This window comes from Eumetopias jubatus, unplaced genomic scaffold (assembly GCF_037043125.1).
Source record: "Eumetopias jubatus isolate StellerSeaLion01/CBP00866 unplaced genomic scaffold, mEumJub1_p1.0 scaffold_66, whole genome shotgun sequence".
Lineage (NCBI taxonomy): Eukaryota > Metazoa > Chordata > Mammalia > Carnivora > Otariidae > Eumetopias > Eumetopias jubatus.
The window spans coordinates 623961-646120 of NW_028274872.1; the positions used below are offsets into that span (position 1 = coordinate 623961).

Here is a 22160-nt window from a genome sequence, read left to right on the forward strand (position 1 = left end):
AGTTGGTGAAGCCTTCAACTCCTGGTTTTGGCTCAGGTCATGATCTCAGGGTCCTGAAATTGAACCCCAGGCTCAGTGCAGAGACCTCTTCAGATTCTCTCCCTTTGCCTCTCCCTCTGCCCCTCCACACCGTTTATAGGCTTGCAGGGGCGTGCTCTCTCTCTCCTAAATAAATAAATAAATAAATAAATACATACATACATACATAAAACTTTTAAAGCTTAAAAAACAAAAATAAAATAGATACTGAGGATAAGTCAGGGAAGAAGCTAGGTAAGAAAGAATGTTTCGCACAGTATAGCTTAGTAAGGCCTCGGATCAGTTATAACCCAGTATTCCCAGCAGGGCTGGAAGCTCCAACCTTCAGTTCACAGGGGAGCAAGCTCTCTGATTACCCACCCAGAGGCAAGCGCGGGTCCTCTCTGGGGGCTCTCTAGCCCCAAGCTGCCACTCTGGATTCTTCGGCCTTGTCTAACTGCATCGGCTCGGAACACATTGAGCCCGAAAATCATGACACGGTATCCACAACGATGTGGTGTCATAGAATTGAAATCTTGTGTTGCCGACAAAATGACAGGACTCTCGCATGCCACATTCAGAAGGAAATGCTACATTTCTTGTCATGGAACATGTCATCACCCCCCCCCCCCAAACACACACACACTTAAATGTTAGCTGCTGGGAACGTATTTCTTTGGAATCTGTGGCAAAGGCCGAGCTCCCAGTTTTGGTGCCCGGCGGTCTCCGCCAAATGCATCCAGGACTTGGCCGGCTCTGTCGGGTCTCCTTTCACAGCGGTGCCTGGCCCTGCCCTCCCTCGCTCTTCCCACGACCCTGTGGGGCGTTGATCCCCACGCCTTCCCGCTGCTGAGCGGGACACTCGCCTAACATCTCTTGCTCCGCTCGAAATCCTGTTCCGCACATCTGGCCTTACCAGACACACCTTTTGGGTCTAGCTTCTCCTTTTGTTCTCTTACAGTTTTTTTTTTTTAAGATTTTATTTATTTATTAGAGAGAGAGAATGAGAGATAGAGAGCACAAGAGGGAAGAGGGTCAGAGGGAGAAGCAGACTCCCCGCCGAGCAGGGAGCCCGATGCGGGACTTGATCCCGGGACTCCAGGATCATGACCTGAGCCGAAGGCAGTTGCTTAACCGACTGAGCCACCCAGGCGCCCGTTCTCTTACAGTTTTGGCTCTGATTTCCAGTACAGATCCTTCGCATGATTCTGCGAATCTATTTATTGTTGTTCTTAGTCCTACGATGATAGTTTTCATTTTCAAGAGCTATTTTGCTGCACTGCTCTCCCAACCAGGCCTGAGAACCCACAGGAGGCCTAAACCCAGGGGGCGTGGACGTCACTTCCTGTCCGGTCACAGGCTGGCCATTGGCCAGGAGGGTAGGGTGGGTGGGGAAAGACATGGCGGGGCGTGGATCAGAGGGCACGTGACAAGGAAGGGCGCCGCGCAACAGGCGTGTCTTCTGTAGAAAAAGCAGGGACAGTGGCTCCTGTTTAGGCATCTGTTGCTCACGGGCTCTGGGCCCTACTACTCGAGGACTGGCTCCTGATTTGATCACAAGTCCTACGGAGATGGACTGGAGGAGTGTGTGTGTGAGTGTGTGTGTGTGCGTCTGTGTGTGCGCGTGCACGTGCGCGTTCTAGAAACACTGAATGTGCAGTGTAAAGCTTACAAGGCTCCAGGGCAGCCCAGGCTAGATTTCTGCATATGCTACCTTGAGTATTCAAAATGGCCATGTTTTTTCAAGGTAAGATGACTCTGTTGCACTTCATATTTTCTTGTTCAGTCCTCTCCACATGTTATCAAATCTATGGTAGGACCATGTTTGGTATAAAGCTTGCTGAATATTTAGCCCACCAAGGTCCTAAGTCTTACCTAGTATGAAGTCTTGCTCATATTTTTGAGGGTAATATTGGGAGGCACGAGCAAAGCAATGGCCAGTCTGAGTCCTCAGCACTATTTGCAAGAACTTTTTTTTATTTTTTAAGATTTTATTTTTTTATTTGACAGAGAGAGACACGATGAGAGAGGGAACACAAGCAGTGGGTGTGGGAGAGGGAGTAGCAGGCTTTCTGCTGACGCGGGGCTCCATCCCAGGACCCCAGTATCACGACCTGAGCGGAAAGCAGAAGCTTAACGACTGAGCCACCCAGGTGCCCCCTGACATTCATTTTGAGGAGGAAGTCTAAAATGCAGTGAGAAGAAAGGAGGGTGATTTTTCCCTCCATTTCCAAGCCCCAAAGCAGGTCTAATTTAGATTTAATGTCAGGGATGAACTTGAAAAGTTCGTTCTAATCAAGAGGAGACTCAAGAATCCCTCTCTAGGCATGGAATTCGATCCTCGGCCAAAATACTATTCAAAACTGAAAGTGAGAAAAAAGAGTGGGGGAAGGAAGAAATAAAACTAGGGTTGACCTTGTACAACACAGGTTGGAACAGCACATGTACACTTCTACGTGCATTTTTCTATAAACACAGTATACTACTCTAAATATATGTTCTCTTCTGAATGATTTTCTTAATAACATTTTCATTTATCTAGCTTACTTTATTAGAAGTATACAGTGTAGAATACATATAACTTGCAAAATATGGGTTAGTCATCTTTATCTTATCAGTCAGGCTTCCAGTCAACAAGTGGCTATTAGTAGGTAAGTTTTCGGGGAGTCAAATTTATACACAGGTTTTTTTTTTTTTTGGCATTTTGTGATCAAATTTATTTTTTGTTTCAATTTCATTTACTTTGTTTTACTGTAATTTACACAAGAGACTGCCAAGTAAACTAGGTATTTTACATTCACCACGCATTCCCTCAAATCTCCACAGTTGTTAGGAAAACATTAGAATCCGTGCGCTGGGCATGGATTTCCATGTGCGCCCAAACTCCCAACGAAGCTACAGATGCCAGTGAGAGTTTAGTCCATTAAAAGGAGAGAGTGAGACTCTTTATTTCACAAAATTAGCAATAATCTTCCTTGCAGCAAACATTTTGCAGACAATGATTATGCTTTGACAACACCTGTCTTATAACACCGCCCAGAGAGTAAACATCAGTCTTGATCCTGAGTACACGGAGGACATATTCGACGTGGGGTTCGGAGCCAAGGCTAAGAGGGCATCGCGGTGCGGCAGTGATCCTCAACACCTTCGTCCGACTCACTGCCACCACCTCAGTGGGGACATGGCATGTGGGAAAACGAGGAGCAGGGTGGGCAGGACTGTCAGCAAGTCAGATTACAAACGTGATAGGACTACAGGAGCCAGCGTGTTGCAGGAAGGACGAGATTAAAGGAGATAGTTTGTGACCGGAAGGCTCCAACAATATCATTCTGGTCAAGCTTCCAGGACTGACAGGAGAAAACCTGGATTTGGACAGAGAGAGCTGATAAAAATCTTACCTAGCTATGGTGCCTTTCTTAAAGAAGGAGGAGGAGGAGGACAAGGTGGCAGCAGCTGCTAACAGCACGTTCCTGATGCTCACTCGTGACAGGTTCCAATGGTGTCCTCCCCATGGGCGGTGGAGCACTGGCCTCTCAGCAGGGCCTCCCAGGCAAGGAGATCAGCCTGTGCTGCCTCTGAAATTCCACTATCTCAAAGGCAGCTTCTCCCCCTTGGGGTGTATTTCAATATGAAAAGTGCAAAACAAAAACAAAAACAAAAACAAAACCATCACCACTATCTGTATTCTAGCCTGTCAGCTGTGAGGAATCTAGATCATTTGCATAGTTTCCAAGCTCTAATTTCAGAAAACAGTCATTTCAGAAACAAGACTCCATGGAAGTGCTCCACTTCCGAAAGTTTTCCTACAGCCTACGATGCTATTCATTTCTTCATCAATTTCTTTGTTTGCCTACGAGTAGCCTGAAAATTGTATAGTGCTTATTATAAATCACAAACCATCATCTCCATTTTTGCTAGGTTTGATGTAGAAAAATATTGAAATTTAAAATACAAAAATCCAATAAAAACCAGAATTTTTTTTTAAAGGATTTTTTCCCTCAGGGCAAACAGGTAAAAATTGGCTGGGACCTATACTCCTTACTAATAGACAGTGTCCAATTTGAATTTAAGATAATAACCATCCAGAAATAAATCATTATAAATACATTCAGAGTTCACATTCCAGATTCACTGGAATACCAAAAGATTTTGAATAAATTTTTCTGTGGGAGTCTGTTGCTTATGGGACTAAAATAAAAATTTGTAAGATTTAAAAGAACAGGAAGGTTTAAAAGAACAGAAAAGTAATAAAAGGCTAAATATATTGGTCCACAATTTGACATTTATGAAACATATCACCTAGTATTACATTGCAGTCAATTTGTCCATCAATGGTATTACTCTGATAATTATTAAAATCTGTTCCAGGTATATATATTGAAAATATTTTCTTTTGCATTCTTGAAGATAGGTACAGTACTTTGGAGAAATTGTACTAATCCTTTCAGTATGTTTGTATGTACATATATACACAAGTGTGTGTATCTTGATCTGTAGCTCTACATGTGTTTTATATGCAGCCACAGACACACACACACACACACACACACACACACACACAGGTGGTTGGGAACCTGTGAGTATGTCATCACAAGCACACATCTGGGAAACGTCAGCACTGCCAGATACTGGTCAGATCCTTCTTCACTCATCACTGGCTGCACTTGTTCCCCTCACTTGACCTTGATTACGTAAACAGTTTGATATTGTCTCTGACCCTACAGGGGACTCATCTAGACATCAGCAGCCGACGTGCCTCGGACGGAACCCTTCTTACGCATTGTTTCTAGTTCTTTCTGAGTTTCATCCTCCATTCTCCTAATGTCTTCCATTGTCAGATCATTCCACTTGTCAATCCAACAAAAAAGCTGGCGATGAAGTTTGTAAATATCCTTTTCTCTTGCTTCTGAATGAAGTTTTCTACTTTGCTTTGCAGTCCCCACCACTTGAATTTGATGGTCACCAGCTTGTAGGCACACATCTGAGGACAGTCAGAGTTGTTTGCCAGCTCCTTCTTCCAGTTGGGTCCCAAAGGCCCTCTCTTGGTCTTGACTGACTGGAATAATGCTGGGTCTTCATCAGCTTTGTAGTCTGCTGGTTCAACTTGACTTCGATCTGCAATATCTATGCGGACAATTTCAACAGTTTTCCATGCGTTCGGATCTAAACCGTGTACATTTTCTAATGTTCCCAAGTCTGGTTTGTGCCATGTTTCAATTTTAATGAAGAAATCATCTTTCATATATACACTCGTTACAACTGAGGCATAATGGTTTGTTCTACAGTAGGGGTATGCGTTCCAGGCTTCCTCGTGAAACAGCAAGGAGCCCTCCGGAGCAATCATCCTGACGAATGCAGGAACTTTGCTCCTGAACAGAACATGGCAAAACCACACGGAATTCCTTAATCAGCACCATCTTCCCGGAATCCCCTCACAGCTACCGCCACTATCACCACCACCGCCGCTGCTACCGCCCCTCACGGCGCCTCTATACACAGGTTTTTGATCTTGAGAGTCACCATCCTTACTCCGCATTGGTCAAGGGTCAACCTGTATCTCTATTTACAGAGGACATGCTCCTAAAGATAGAAAAACCTCAAATCATCCACACACAAAAATATTAGAGTCCATAGACTCATTCCGTAAAGTTGCAGGGTACCATATATACAAAATCAGTTGTGTTTCTATGCACTAGCAATGAACAATCTGAGAAGGAAATTTAGAAAGCAATTCTATTTACAATGGCACACAACACAGTAAAAGTGTCAGGTGTAAATTCATTCAAGGAGAGCAAGACTTGTTCACTGAAAAGCATAAGAAGCAATGGTTCTGCGAGAGATGAAAGACCAAATGGGGGGAAAAAAACAACTGTATGCATGCATTGGAAGATTTAATATAATTCATATGGCAATACTATGCAAATAGATCTACAGAGTCAATACAATTCTATCAAAAATTTTTCTTCTGCATTTTCTAAATTCTGTCAATACCTTGTAGTATATTTCCTTTCAGACGTTGTAGTTTTCATCTCTTAAAGATAGAGAGGGTGTTGTTTATATTTTCTATTTCTCGGTTTAACATTTACAACTGATGGAAAACTTATACTAAAAGCTTTCATATCCTTCTCTGGCGGTTCTCACATGTGTCAGCTCTGGATTATTTTCCGATGACGGATCTGGCTCCTGATTAGGGGTCATTTTGCCTGGGAGAGCTCCAGGTCCTGTTCCCTCTACTGCTTTCAAATGATTGCCCCCTGACTTGCTGGCCTTTCCTCCCATGGAGGCCCTGAGCAGGACCTCACTGCAAGCCACACCAGGGACCCTGCACAGCTCTGGTTAGGTGACTTTCCTCAGACCAGCTGGTTGTCCCACATCACCTTTCCCTTTTATTCCCCAGGAATCCCAATTTGGCTGGTAAAATACCTGGCGCTTTCTATTTTTTAGGTTAAGCAGGCAGTGTGTCTCTTTGCCTGTTCCAGCTCCTAGAGGCCCCTCCTCCATGCTCAGCCCCAGCCCCAGCCCCAGCAGGCAGAGTCCTCCTCACACAGCCTCCTTCTGACCTCTTCTCTGCCTCTTTGTGTTTTAAGACCCCCTTGTCATTGCAGGGCGCCGCCTGGATAATCCAGGATCATCTCCCCATCTCAAGGTCCTTAACATAAGCACCTGTGCAGGGTCCCTTTTGCTGCAGGATGGAACATGTGCACAGGTTCCTGGCATTAGCCTGGGCAGCTCCTAGGGAGGGGGCATTATTCTACCCAGCAGCACACTATTGATCTCAGGTGACAACTAAAGTTGGACGCCCCCTCTCCACCCTCCAATCTTTTCTAATTTAAACATTCCGGGAAAAGTAAACCACTACCTCAAGGCGCAAGCAAGACAAGGCAAATCAGAACCCTAGGCCGCTCCATCCATGACCATACAATTGCCCAAATCTCTTCAAAGTAGTCTGTTTAGTTTTCCAGACCTGGCTATTTTCCCTCCAAAGGCCGACCTGACTGCAGAAATCCCCTCCAGGGGGAAGCGCCCAGCGGTGGAGGGAGGGCAGGCGGTGGCAGAGTGGGGAGCCTGGGACCCCACTAACCCCCTGCTGAGAACTCTGAGCCTGGTTTAAGGGAGCAGAAGCAGTGGTCCCCTTTGGCCCTGCCCTCAACAGCGGGATCCTTGGGCGTCTCCCCGCGAAGCCACGAGGGGGCGCGCCGTCCCTGTCCTAGGAGCCCTCCTGGGGAAGAAGCAGGCCCTGGGATGTGTTCAGCGTGTGGAGTGTTGTGGGCTGGTGTCAGCCCGAGGGCCCAGGGGTTGCGGACTTTTGGTCCTCCCCTCCCCCCCGCAGTGTCCAGGCCTGGGGGAGGCTGTGGGGACTGGTTTGAACTGTACAGGTGCAGCCATGGCACTCGGTGTCCTCCAACCAGGGTCCGAAGGGAAAGAGAGAGAGAGCTAGAGAGAGCAAGAGAGAGTTGTATCTGCTCTTCGCGGGCTGTTGGAAAGTCCTCCCTCATGTTTCTCTCTGGCTGGCACAGCCTTCCCTGGGCTGGGTGGGGGGGGGTTGTGTAGGGTTTGGGGGGCCATAGCTGCAGGGAGAGGAAAGAGTGGTAACCAATTCAGGAGACAGAGGAGACTGGGCAGGTGAGGAAGGAAGCCAGGGCACGGGAAGGGAGAAGGGGAAGGGGGACTGGAGGAGGAGAAGGAGGAACACCAGTACTGAAATCCAAGTTGGGAGGGGAGCTGGGGGGCAGGGAGATGGGGTGGGGTTGGGGACTGAGGCGAAGCCCTTGACTTCACGGACGGGGCGTGTCTGATGCAAACCAGGCAACATGGCGGTGGGGTTCTGCAACTTAGAATTCGTGGGGCTGAGGAGGTAGCAGCGCTGTTGCGTCCATCCTATTCGGAAGCGTCGTGTGGAGGGTGAGGATGCTTGCTACAGGAGTGGGTGCCGAGGGTGTTGGGGTGCGCCTAGGCGAGTGAGCCTGTGTGTCCGGTGGAAGGGGGGTGAGACTGGTGTGGGGCGGAGGCGGAGGGAGTCACACTTACCCGGCAGGGGAGACTCCGGGATCAAGCAGGTGGTTTTCCCAGGGGAGGCCCTTCCATCATACCAGGGACATGCTGACCCCCGCGATTTCCCCGAGTATGGACAACTCCTCTGCATTATTTGTGGCAGTGGCAGTGGGGGGCTGCTTTTGCTCTTTCACCTGTTGTTGGTTGTTTAAGAATAGCCTTTGTTTTCTTATTCATTTTTCTGTTTGTTTGTTTTGTCTTTTCCATGACTTTGGCTGATGACATGGGCTGAAGAGGAAGCTCACTCAGGGGACACCAGGACCCTGAAGAAAACACCTCTGCTTTTAAGGGCTGCTTTCTTGAGAATCTGGGTTTGGCTGTTTCTCAATCAAAAGCATGCAGGACAGTTTCTGTCCACTGGTCATACATCCCACCTTGGCTGTCGGGGTTTTTTCTGTTTTTCGCAGAGCAATTTCTCTGCTTATATTTCCGTATGTGGTTTGCAGTCCCTGATCCAGCAAAGGTGCTTTCTTTTCATTCCCCAGGGAACAGGGGTTTGCATCCCTTCTCCTTCCTCCCTCCCCTCCCCACCTATCCCCCCAGGCACCCTGCAAAGCCTCACCCAATCCCCAGACTCCGTATCCTTGATTAGGCCACTTGGTAGCCTACCTAGTATAGCCTTGCTCCAGAGGACCCTTCCGAGACTAGAGAGGGTCCGGCTTGATGTACTGTTTATTTATTGTAAGTTTATTTGTTGAAGTAATCCCTACACCCAAAGTAGGGATAGGGCTCATGAAGCCAGATGGAGACTCCCCTGCTCTCCTGACTGAGCCAGCCAGATGCCCCCTGACAGGCTTTTAAAGAGGCACCTCTGTCTACTCACAAAGAACCCGCTGGGTTTGGCACCACAGACCTTTCCCAAACAGCAGGTTAGCTCTAGGACAAAGGGCCGTGGGCCTTCTGCAGCTCTTGGGCTCAAGCCAAAACTGTCCCTACTGATGTACCTGCATTGCTTTGTCAAACTGAGCTTGAAGGGGTTTCTGGCTTCAGGCTTTCACCAGAGCTGGTGTTTTTTTCTCTACTCCCTAAAGGCCTCTATTCAGAATCTACAACTGAGGGTCTTCCAACTTTGATTTTCACTTAGGGGAGCCACACCAACTGGGACTCAGCAACGGGTTACTCTTCTGCCAGAAACAATTAAACAAAAGAGCAACAGCGTCACACAAGATGCGCGAAGTGGAGATTTCCAAGATCCTGGGCATCAGGCAAAGGGGACAGCCATCCCGGACACAGGGCAACACAATGGTGAGCAGAGCCCTAGAGCTGCTCAGAGGTACTGGCTCTAGAGAGTTTCCAAGCAAGGCACTGGGGGGAGGGGAACTTGAATAGGAGCCCCATGGAGCTCCTGGAATTGAGGACACTGATCTGAGAGAACCCAGGACTGAGTCTCAGGGAGGACAGAGCTGCAGGAAGTCACCTAGCCAGAGCTGTGGAGGGGCCCTGGGGAGGCATGGACAGCAAGTCAGGGGGTAATCCTTTGCACAGGGCCTGGTGCTCACACGGTGCTGGGAACAGTGCCTGTGTCCAACAGATAGACTAAGCAAAAGTAACCCTCTTAATTTGTGAGGAATAGGGTGGAAGACAGGGGGAGGGCTTGCTACAGTACCTGGAACTCATGGTGAGTCCTCCACGGAGCCCTGCTCTGGGCCACTGAACTATGCATTGAAGCAACAGCAGAAATGTTTCCAAGTAACTTCAGTGCATCCCTGAACAAAGCTCAATATTATAGAAAACACAAAAATATCCAGCAAACAGCAAGGTAACATTCACAGTGTCTGGCGTTCCATCCAACAGTTTGAGGTATGCAGACAAAGGGGGGAAATGAGCCCTCCTGAAGAGATGGATCACTCATCTGAAAATGACCCAGAGCTGACAGCAAGATGGGAATCACCAGAGCACAAGAAAGCATTTGTTCTAACTGCATCCCATTGGTGAAAACATTCAGCAGATACATGGAAAATGTTAAAAAAAAAAAAAAAGGACCCAATCTCACATGAAGAGATGAAAACCACAATGTCTGAAAGGAAATGTACTGCAAGGGGCTGATGGTGATTAGGGAAGGCAGAAGAAAAACGTTCAATAGGAATCCAAAAGAATCTGCAGATCCTGCTGTTGCCTTCTGAACCACCTTAACCATTCCAATCCATGAACACAGGATGTCTTTCCACTTGTTGAGGTCTTCCTTAATCTCTTGCAGCAATATTGTGTAGTTTTCAGTGTACAGGTTTTGTGCCTCCTTGACTCAATTATTCTTCGATACCATTCGGGTGGGTGCTGTTGTCCATGGAATCGTTTTCTTAATTGACTTTCCCGGTGTCCATTCCTAGGTTATAGAAACACCTGATTTGTCTGCCTTGTACGCTGCAACTCTGCTGAAATAGGTTATGGACTCTAATAGTCGTGGTTTCTGTGTGTGTGTATTTGGTATTTTTCTGTATACAAGAGTATGTCATTTGCAAATCCAGATACAAATTGTCCCTTGAAGAACCTGGGGGTTAGGGGTACAGAGTCCCACAATTGAAAATCTTTGTATAACATTTGAGTCCCAGAAAACATAGCTACTAATAGCCTACTGAAGTCTTACAGATAACAAAAACGGTTGATTAATACATATTTTGTGTGTTACTTGAATTATGTACTTTATTCTTTCGATACAGTGAGTTAGAGTGAAAATATCATTGAGAAAATCATAAGGAAGAGAAAATGTATTCCTACATTTGTACTAGACTGTATTTGTAAAAAAAAAAATAATAATCAACCCATGAGTGGACCGACATTGTTCACTAAAATTCAAAGCCATGTTGTTCCCCAGTCAACTATAGTTTTATTGCTTCGTTTTCAAATGTTTTCCCCTCACCTTCAGGTTTTTAAACAATTGAGTCATAACTGATTCCCCATGTGAGATCTGTTTCACATGGCAACACAGGGATTGGACGACTCTATAAATTATGTTAGGCTGATTACTAGTGTAGCTACCCTCTTTCACCTCGCAGAGCTGTTACTGCACCACCGACTACATAATATGAGATCTGTCCTCTAACATTGTTTTTAAATCTTCACTGTGGATGATGTTTTGTCAGAGTGTAGGTTTCTATGCCCTCCCCTCCCCCCACCACTACCATGGGCTGCCTTTGGACTTTCCAGAGAGGAGCAGTGACATGTAGGAAGTCCCTATTTTAGGCCACTGCAGCCCCTGATCTTGGACCAGGATGCTCAGCCAGGGCCAGGGAAATATGGATTAGCAGGAACCCTTCTTTGCAAGCCCAGCTCCAATGTGAAGGACCAGAGTGCCTCTTCTAGCCTCCTGCAGGGATGGTTCAGCACCCAGGAGCTGGCCCTACATAGAGGGCCAGAAAAGGGCAGATTCCCCTAAACGCAGCCCAAGTGTTCCATTTCGACTCAGAAGAAGGTGAATAGCAGCACAGGTTCTTTTCCCTATGCTGAGCTTCCACGGGGGGAGCCTCAGTGCCACTGCAGGAGGGAGCATCAAAGGGAACCTTTGGATGTTAACCTAAAGCTTAGTGCTTAGAGCCCACCCAGGGGACCAAACCTACCTAAGATCCATCCAGATCTTGCCAGCAGCTTCCATGGGTCCTGCAGCCTTCACTTCCTCTAGGAATCTCCAGCCAGCTGGTGCCCTATCTTTGCTTGCTTCCCCCTGGTGTCCTTGGGCCACCTGAAGGTCTCTTCCCTTAAGTAGTCTGCCGCCTGGTGGATTCCAGGGGAACTGCCAGGGCCTGAGGCTGAAGGCACAGGCACTGAGCCCCTGACTCCAGCTGGGAGGTCAGAAACCAGGCTCTGAGCCACCACCTGCTGGGACTCCAGGATGTGGCCCCTCACCAGGCAGTGTTTGCCTGGGGACCCCAGGACCCACTGATGTGCGAGGGTCGCCTTCTTTCTTTTTTTTTAGGTGAAATTGACATACAATAAATTTCACCCATTGTCAACAATGACAGAGTTGTTCAGCTAGTGCCCTAGTTTGTTTCAGAGGCTTCCTTCACCTTCCCACACTCCCTCCAGCCCCTCTGCAGACAGTCTCCGCTCCCTCCTCCAGCCCCAAGCAGCACTGATTTGCTTTCTGTCTCTGTGCATTGCTCCTTTCTGCACATTTTACATAAGCCGAATGAGACAGTCTGTAGTTCTTGGTGACTGGCTTCTTTCACTTAGCATCCTTTTGAGGTTCCTCCATGCTGTAGCTTGGATCAGATTTCTGTGCCTTTTGTTGCGGAATAGATGCCATGGTACACATAGGAAACATTTGGTTTGTCCATTCACCAGCCGATGGCCCTTTGTGTTGCTGTCAGTTTTTGCCCATTGTGAATAACGCTGCCCGGAACATTTCTGACCGAGACTTGAGCGGACATATGTTTTTATTCTCTCAGATAGATTCCTAGTTGTGGAATGGCTGGGTCCTATGGCAAGCTTGTGCTGAACTCTTAAGAACTCTCAAAGTGGCTTCTGCAGGAGCTGTTATATTTTACGTTGCGACCAGCAATATAGGAGGGTCCAGTTTCTGCTCATCCTCAGCAACACTTGGTATCGTCTTTGGGACGTAAGCACACTAGTTGGTGTAAAATGGTACCTGGTTTTCCTTGCATTTCTTTGAGAACTAATAACATATTACTAATAACATTGATTACCTTTTTATGTGTCTCCTTTGGTACATGTGTATTCGACTCTTATACTGGCTTAAACGAGTGTGTTGCTTCTGCCCATTGAGTGAGTTCAAAGTCCTCTTGTCTCTCGTGAACGTGAGTCCCCATTGGGTATTTAATCCACAAATATTTTCTCCTAATCAGTGGCTTCTCTGTTCCTTTTCTCAGTGGCAATGTTTGATGCAAAAAACTTCTTCATCTTCAATTTTCTCTTACGTATCGTGCTCTTGCCGTAGTGACTTAGAACTCTTTGCTTACTGTGAATTCCTGACCATTTTCTCCCATGTAGTCCTCTTGCACAATAGTTTTGGCTCTTATACTTAGATCTGTGACCATTTTGAGTTCATTGCTGTGTAAGTTGTGATTTCCAGCAACAGCTGTGGGGGAGCTTTGTCCTGACAGGTTTAGGAGAGCCTAGGGGACACTTGTGTTTCAGAGTTAGTCTCCCCTGGGCCAGGAATGGAGATTTCACCCTGCTGCACCTGTTAGTGAAAGGCTGAGTGCCTTTGGGGAGGGGAGATACATGGGGGCTGTGGTCATATACGGCATGTACTCCCCGTTCTCTGGGACTGGGTACAAAGGAGCTCCAGGAGCCCCAGGGCAGTCCTGCTCACAGGTGCCTTTAGAGGCAGAAACACACTGAGAGCAGGAGAGCATAACACAGAAAAGACCCCAGGGATCCCAGCGGATCTGGGTTGGGATCCTAGAGGGTCTTCTATGGACGGGCACATTTTCCATGTATATGCCCTTCTATTGGTGGGTGGGAAAGAGGACTCGCACACAGTCGGAACTCAGGAAACATGCCCAGAAGGAGTGGAGCGGATTGAAGGCATGTCCCACAGTTTGCAGTATTTTTCCAACATGAAAATCATGGTATTTGCCTGCATCAAAGGTGCTGGGGGGACGCATGCTGCCTCGGTCAGTAGAGCGTGCAACTTTCATCTCAGGGTCATGCATTAGAGTCCCACGTAGGTGATGGAGCCTAGCTGAAATTTTAAAAAAAATAATAATAAATAGAAAACGAAGAGGTGCATGCTTCAGGAATCAGAATTACTCCCCCTAAGGTAAGGAGGGGGCATCTACCTTGGTCCTTGCAGTTCAAGAGCCATTCTGAGCACTACAGAATCCTAAATGTAGATTAACCTAGAGAACCTACACTTTTAATATTTGTTGGGTTTCCCCTGTGTGGTTAGAGGTCCACTGGCAGACAAAAGTTGACATGCTGAGCACAGAAGCGGACCAAGAAACAGACTATTACCTGGATGCACCACATTATTCTCCGTCCTCACTGCAGTCTCCCTGGAAATGGGAATGGGCAATCGAAATGCCTGGTATTCAACACAGGTTAAGAAAAAATGGAAAGTTTGGGTTAACAGTTTAAATTATTGTGTCCTCAGATTGACTTTGATGGCAAGTGGAGACTCTGTTGCACGTCTTCTAGGTTCTGCAGGTGGAAATGAGGGGCTAAGGGACAAACTAATTATACAACTCAGAATAACTTTGGTAACTTAGTATCTTCACACTTGACACAGTTTTCTTTCATTTTGTCTGATCCCATAGTCTCATGCTTGAGTCTAAACACATTTGTACAAGGAAGGTGATATCAATACCACACCTAAAATCTGTACCGCTAAATGTTGTAGTGCTTATTCCTAATGGTACTTTAGGCTTGTTTCTAACTGCCTGTAGCTACGTTTCGGCTGACTCTCAAGGCAGCCCATTCTAACCATGTGTGCACTTCTCTTTGGCCCCACCACCAGGTGAAGCAGTGCATCTGAGCTGTCTCCATCGCTGGGGGAAGGATGTAGGTCAGATAGGTAATAAAGAGAAAGGGGGACTGGGGTGCAGCAAAAAGAAAGCATGCTTATGTGTGGGTTGATTCCAGAGAGGACCATTGCATTTCTTTTTAAAATTTTTTAATTTACTTATTTGAGAGAGAGTACTTGAGATATCAGGAGCGGTGGTGGGGGTAGTGGAAGAGGAACAGAGAGAAGCTGACTCACCACTGAACAGGGAGTTGGACATACGGGCTTATCCCAGGACCCCGGGATTCTGACCTGAGCCAAAGACTGACACTTAAACAACTGAGCCACCCAGGTGCGTTTTAAAATAATTTTTAAACTAATCTGGTCCACTTAACATAGGCATTGTATTAGTTTCACATAAGGTCATGGGATTTATTTTGTATTTCTTTTTTAAATATTATTTATTTATTTAGAGCAGGGGTGATGGGCAGACGGAGAGGAAGAAAGAATCCCAAGCTGACTGCACTGAGCATGAAGACTAAACTGGGGCTCAATCGCATGACCCTGAGATCATGACCTGAGCTGAAATCAAGAGTCAGACGCTGAACCGAGAGAGCCACCTTGGTATTTCTAAGAATGATATGTTTAGCCTTCTCTCTGAAATAGGCACTGAGTAATGAGCAAGGCGGAGAGAAACCATAGTACCCATAGGCGCCAAGGTCAGATTGCCCAAAATGTACCACAATGGCATATTTGGGGGAAACAGAATGCCACAACGACCACTGGTGCATGTTCATTCAGACTCCAAGATCTCTGAGAAAACTCGAGATTGCAGGGTTAAAAATAACCTGAAAGGATCAGAGTGAAATGCCCTTGGGATGTGTGTGGTCTGATCTAAAGTACACAGCAGAAGATGTTTTGTAGATAGGAAGCCAGCTGTAAACAGCACACTGTGCATTCCCTTTTTTGTTTTCTTATCCTGTGTTAAAGACCGAGTACAATGCTGTTTACAATTAATTGATCACAGCCAGTTGCAGATTTCTTTATTCCTTCTCCACTGCCATTGCTTCACTTGACTAACCCTGTGTACGTGGAAGATGCGCCTTACTAAGCCCCTGCTGTAAATCATTATAGTACTATATCACTGTAGAAGGTATATTAGATTATGGAAAATAAACCTCAGGACCTCGGGCTGTTTGCTTGGGGTCCCCTTTGCCTCGCTATACTGTCGTCTCTTTTTCTTTTTTTAAAAGATTTTATTTATTTATTTGAGAGAGAGAATGAGATAGAGAGAGAGTGAGCATGAGGGGGGGAGGGTCAGAGGGAGAAGCAGACTCCCTGCTGAGCAGGGAGCCCGATGCGGGACTCGATCCCTGGAATCCAGGATCATGACCTGAGCGGAAGGCAGCCGCTTAACCAACTGAGCCACCCAGGCGCCGCGGTAGTCTCTTTTTCTCAGTTCCTTCGCCACCCCAGGTCCCCGACTCTCTGAGGTCGACAATATTGATTATTTTGAATTGAAGCTACCCAAAAAGAAACTGGTACCAGGACACTCAAACCCTCCTCTGTCTCCCTGAAAGCAGGAAACCAATCTCCCATATGAAAAAGGCACCCCCTGTACTAAGAAGTAAAAAGACATCCTTCTCACCAGGGTTTCTAAATTCGGTCTAGACACTCTCTAAATTAAAACTCCCCCAAATCCCTGAGAAATGTATTTTCTCCTTGTCTAAAATGCATAAAAACTGTCTGCCTTAATACTTTATATTTCTTTAAGGGTCTCCATTTCAATATCCGTTCTCCATGCGTATTCAATGTCTCAGTGAAACTTAATTCTTACTTAAGCTGGGAGACCAGGACAGGTAACAGAGGAACTTCTCCTTCCCTGCATACCTTTTTTGTGATCCTAATATCTTAGCCAATGATTTGTAAAGGAAAGAAGTAACAGAATTATATACCTGGGAAAAAGATTTGTCCCCAGGAAGGAATTTCTGGTATTTTTAACAGTGGAAATATCTACATTTGATCCAAAGTCTCCTAAAAAGTATTTATTTTTAAGTTGAACTTCTAATTTAAGTGTCCCCTGAAATTCAGATGTGCCTTCCCAGAGGGTACGTTAGGAGACTCCACAGGGAAGCTCGCAGCCAAGTCCTGTGTGGGGGCCGTGCTGCCATCAAGTGCTGAAGGAGTTTGGGAAAATCTCTTCATCTCTCTGCGCTCAGCTTCCTCATGTGTAAGATAAGGTTGTTATTCAAATTCTCCACGGTCCCTTCCTGCTCAGTTTCTGTGAATGCACAAGGGTCTGCGGTGCCTTTGAAGCAGCCCTGGGGACTGCAGCTGAGACCTGACTTGGTCCCTTCACTGTGTGTCTCTCGCAGGAGCCTGAGCTGAGCCCACACTGAAAACAGAGAACAGAGGGAGCATTTGGGAGACAGAAAATCAGCAGGTTTGGAGGATGAGAATAACGCAAAGAAGGACAAGGCAATGGTGGAGCAGGTGGTTGCCCAAAGGAGGTAAGAAGAAGGACAAGTTGGGTCCAGAAAAATCAGGGGAAACTGAGGAATGCATACAGCGGCATCCAACTCTGCAAGGAGCAGCCTGAGCTGAGCAAGGAGAACGAGGAGAGTAACTTCGTCCACGGTGAACCTGTGCACCTCCCGAGGAGCCCCACAGAATGGATCGGGGTTGGTTTGTACTGCAGGGAAGCACCAGTTCCAAGAGGAGGAGGAGGAGGAGGGGCACCTGGGTGGCTACATCTTTAAGCGTCTGCCTTCAGCTCAGGTCATAATCTAAGGGTCCTGGGATCGAGCCCCGCATGGGGCTCTCTGCTCGGCGGGAAGCCTGCTTCTCCCTCTCCCGCTCCCCCTGCTTGTGTTCCCTCTCTCGCTATGTCTCTCTCTGTCAAATAAATAAAGAAAATCTTAAAAAAAAAAAAGAGGTGGACGATGTGACCATGAGGTTCTGCCCCAGACCCCTAGCTTTGACCTTGGAGCTCCCTCACGGTCGATGTTCTCCAAGTAAGTGTGGGCTTAGAGGGATCAGTTATGTTTGGATAAAGGTTGGACTTGTCCATTCTTACCACAAAGAGTTCTACCCTAAGGTCAGGAAGGGCCAGGTTAGGAGACCCTTGCCTCTGAGGCAGTGATACCAATTATATTCTTCTGAATTTATGGTTGTCAAAGACTTTACACACCTTTGTCTTGACCGTGTGTTGAGTGTTTCATTTTCCTTAGTCTCTGTTATGAACTTGGAATTCTGACATCAATAAGATTTCACAGAGGAGGTCAAAGCAGTGAGAGGAAGAATGCAAACAAAATCTTGTAGCTCAGCGCCCCTGGGTGGCTCAGTTCATCGAGAGCCTGCCTTCAGCTCAGGTCATGATCCCAGGCTCCAGGGATCAAGCCCCATTGAGGGGGGTGGCTCCCTGCTCAGCAGTGGAGTCTGCTTCCCCCTGTCCCTTCCCCAGCTGTTCTCTATCTTTCTCTCTGTCTCTCTCTCACTCTTGCTTTCTCCCTCACGCTGTCTCTCAAATAAATATATAAAATCATTTTAAAAACTGTTGTAGCTCTCCTAACCTGGGGTATGGTGGCAGTGCAGAGGATGGAGGGGGGAGGGGGCTAGGCCGAAGACATCTCTTCCTACTGAGAGAACCATTGAGAGGAATCCAAGAGGACAGTCCCTCTTCACCAGAGCTCACCACAGGGGAGTGTCATGGGGCATTGAGAGTGTAGGGCAGGCTCCTCTGGAAGGAAGGGTATTTGTTGCCTCCTAGAAGAAAGCAGAGAGCATTCGTGCATGTATTTGGGACAGGAATGTAGTTGAGATTAGAAATTTGCCACCCCCTTTATCAGATCCATGAAGGAATGTCTCTGAGAGCTTCCTCAGTGCTTGGTTTGGTCCTAGGAGTCATGAGTACAGAGATGAGTAAAACATTATCCCAATTGTCGTGGGGCTCTCAGTCTAGTTACCAGAAGTCATGAAAAGTGTAGTGGTGGTGGATTCCTTGGAGGAAGTGGCCAGTGCTGCCTGGGGATGGCCTGGTCTCCCTCCGTGTTTTCCAACAGCTGGATGACCTGTCCTGACCCAGGGACCCTGGGCCTCAACTCAATTTCAGCCTCTCAGGACACAGCCAACACCTAGGTTCCCTGTAAACCCAAAGCAGTCAACACTATGAAGGTCTGCAGAGGAAACTGCTGGTATCAGTAGCTCCCCACTTTGTCTTGGCCAACTGGAAAATAGAGGCGAGTTCATTAAGTCTTGTAGGGTCATCCTTGCCCTAATGATCAGGGATTAGTCTTTCTCTCTGTTAAGTGAAATACTTTCTAGCTTCAGTATTCTCTCTCCACTTAAAAACTTTGGAACTATTGGCTAAAGTATAGATCAAGTAGCTACAGTGAAAAAGGGGTAAAGCAACTTCCAAGCTGCAGTGAGAATGTGCAGAAACTCTTATACTGAATAATAATCGGACAAATCACTTTTAAATTGCACAAAAGGTTTATACAGTAATTCTGGAATAGACAATGTAAGTCTGTCGCTTTCTCCTTCTTCTTAACATTGCTTTGATAATTTAAGATCATTTCCATTTCCATATAAACATTTGGATCAGCTTAGAAATACTTACTAAAATGTCTGCTAGAAGGTTGATTGGCATTGTATTAGATCTTTTGATCAATTTGGGAAGAATTGTCCTCTAACCATAATGAGTCTTCCAATCCACCACAAATTTTATCTCCCCATGTATTTAGTTCTTTAATTTCTGGAAGTAGTGCTCTGCAGTTTTCAGTGTAATGTTCTGACACATATTGTGTCTGATAAGACAATGCAATAGGAAACCTGGTCAAAAGACTTGAAGAAGAAATGCTTCACAAAAGAAGATACACAAATGGCCAAAAAGCACTTGAAAAGATGCTCCACTTGAAACCATTGAAAAGCATGAAGTTGAACATAAATCAAAAGGGATTCACTAATGTCTCTGCAAGGCTCCATCTTAAACTAAGTAACCTTTTCCTTCTCTTCTGCAAACCTCTGCTCCTCCCTTCTAAGCCTTTTGTTTCAGGAGCCTGGTACCACCCTAAAGACAGGATGAGGGAGGCTGGCAGCATGCACACAATTTCTGTCAAAATAAAACACCCCCCCGCCCCTTCCTTCAGGGGGAGGGGACTTACAGTTTTTGAGGGCCTTGGCCTGTTCTAGCCCCCTGTGCCCCGAAAAGCAATAAAGCTATTGTTCCTCAATATTCCAAACTCTGTCTTCGTCTTATATTTTGGCTCTGAAGCACAGAGGTCAGTTTTCGACGGTACACTCAGCCATTGGGAAGATAAATTAATACTACAGTGAGTTACCATTACACAACCATCCCCGTGGCTAAAATTACGAAGACCGAAAACATATGTGGTGAGGATGTAAAGTAACTAGACGTTTCATACACTTGTGCGAATGAAAAATGGTCCAACCACCGAGAAAAGCTGAACCACAGATAAACATTTACCAATCACGTGAACGGCCATTCCTCTCCTAAGGATTTACACAATATGGCCACACAGCAAACTGCACATGAATATTCATCATAGCTTTATTCCCCATGGCCAAACCCAGGAAACTGCATAGATGGCCATAAATAGGTGAATGTACAGACCAAATATATCCATACAGAGGAATACTCCTTAGCAATGAAAAATTCTGAACTGGTGATCCATTAGTAATATGGATAGATATAAGAATCCTTAGGCTGCACGGAGGAATGTAGGCATAAAAGAGTTCCATTTCCATAACGTGGTTAAAAATCAAGCCGTCTTTGATGCCAGTGGTTGCCTGGGGCTGAGGGTGAAGGCAGTGAGAGACTTCAATGGATCCACCCAAGGGAAGCTGTGAGGTAGAAGAAATGCCCTGTGTCCTGAATGGAGCAGTAGTTTCAATTGTATGTACATCTGTGAAAATGCATTTAGTTGTACAGTTTATCTTTTTAAATTTTTATTTGTTGAGAAAGCACTCACACTGCATCCTCTCTCTCTTACCCTCCAAAGGAGGAGAAGAACGATCATCAGTGGCAATGGGCAGCTGTGGAAACAACACCTAAAATCACGTTCATGCTCAGGAGAGAACAATGTGCCTCCTCCTTGAGGTTTCAGGTCCTCTACACGTTCAGAGAAAATTCTCTAGTAACAAACTGTAGAAATGAACTGGAGGGTATTATGCTAAGTGAAATTAAGTCAATCAGAGAAAGACATGTATCCTATGACCTCACTGATAGGAGGGATTCTTAATCTTAGGAAACAAATTGAGGGTTGCTGGAGTGGTGGGGGTGGGAGGGATGGGGTGCCTGGGTGATGGGCATTGGGGAGGGTATGTGCTATGGTGAGCGCTGTGAATTGTGTAAGACTGATGAATCACAGACCTGTACCTCTGAAACAAATAATATATTATATGTTTAAAAAAAGAGAGAGAGAGAGAAGCTAGTAGGAAGGGAAAAATGAAGGGGAGGAAATCGGAGGGGGAGATAAGCCATGAAAGAAGATGGACTCTGAGAAACAAACTGAGGGTTCTAGAGGGGAGGGGTGGGGGGATGGGTTACCTGGTGATGGGTATTAAAGAGGGCACATTCTGCATGGAGCACTGGGTGTTATGCACAAACAATGAATCATGGAACTCTACATGAAAAACTAATGATGTAATGTATGTTGATTAACATAACAATAAAAAATTTTAAAAAATAATAAAAAAGAGAGAGAGAAGCTAGTAGGAAGGGAAAAATGAAGGGGAGGAAATCAGAGGGGGAGACGAACCATGAGAGACGATGGACTCTGAGAAACAGACAGAGGGTTCTAGAGGGGAGGGGGTGGGGGGATGGGTTAGCCTGGTGGTGGGGATTAAAGAGGGCAGCATTGAAGGGAGCACTGGCTGTTATAGGCAAACAATGAATCATGGAACACTACATCAAAAACTATTGATGTAATGTATGGTGATTAACATAACATAATAAAATAAAATTAAAAGAAAGAAAGAAAGAAATGATCTCTGAAAGTACAGCCTTAATTGTACACTTTAAAGGGATGCCGTCTACTGTACCTAAATTATACCTCAGCAACATTCATGTAATAATCTACTATATTTCTCTATACTAGCAGTGAGCATTTAGAAAATGAAATTTTTAAAAAAAGGAAATGAAATTCAATAAACAGCGTGGAGATTCATGTCCACCTTCATTAAATGTATGAGAACACATGTAACAAAGATACCTGAAAACTCTTGCTGAAATAAATTAAAGGATACTATATAATTAGGAAAAAATATATCACATTCATGGAGTAGACCACTCAAATTTGTTGGAACATCAAATCAGTATTATTCTGATTCATACTGGAGAAGGCAGTTTGGGGGCAAATTTACAAGCTAATTCTCAAATGTATTTGGAAATCAACATACCTAAATAGCCAAGACAACCTTGAAGAATTAAATTGGAGAAATTTACTAAATTTTAAACCTCACCGTAAAGCTACAGTAATTAAGGTGCTCTTAATGGTGTAAGTAACACAATGTAAATATATCAATGTGAGAGAGTAGAGAGTAAGAAAATTTCCTGATACGCATATACATTTTTAAAATTTTTCTTTTAATTTTACTTCTTTTCAATTATTTTCTTTTTAAGTAATCTCTGCATCCCACATGGCGCTCAAACTCAAAAAAAAAAAAAAAT

At 45.7% G+C, this 22160-nt stretch overlaps 2 non-coding genes across 2 annotated transcripts; one reads left to right on the forward strand and one right to left on the reverse strand.

Moving 5' to 3' along the window:
• Nucleotides 1-8038: 8038 nt before the first annotated feature.
• LOC148161783 (U1 spliceosomal RNA) lies at nt 8039-8201 on the forward strand. Its single transcript, XR_015767369.1, has one exon. It is a non-coding gene; the product is annotated as a U1 spliceosomal RNA (small nuclear RNA).
• Nucleotides 8202-20451: 12250 nt separating this feature from the next.
• Nucleotides 20452-20664, reverse strand: LOC148161784 (small nucleolar RNA U3). The gene has a single exon (XR_015767362.1). It is a non-coding gene; the product is annotated as a small nucleolar RNA U3 (small nucleolar RNA).
• Nucleotides 20665-22160: the final 1496 nt, after the last annotated feature.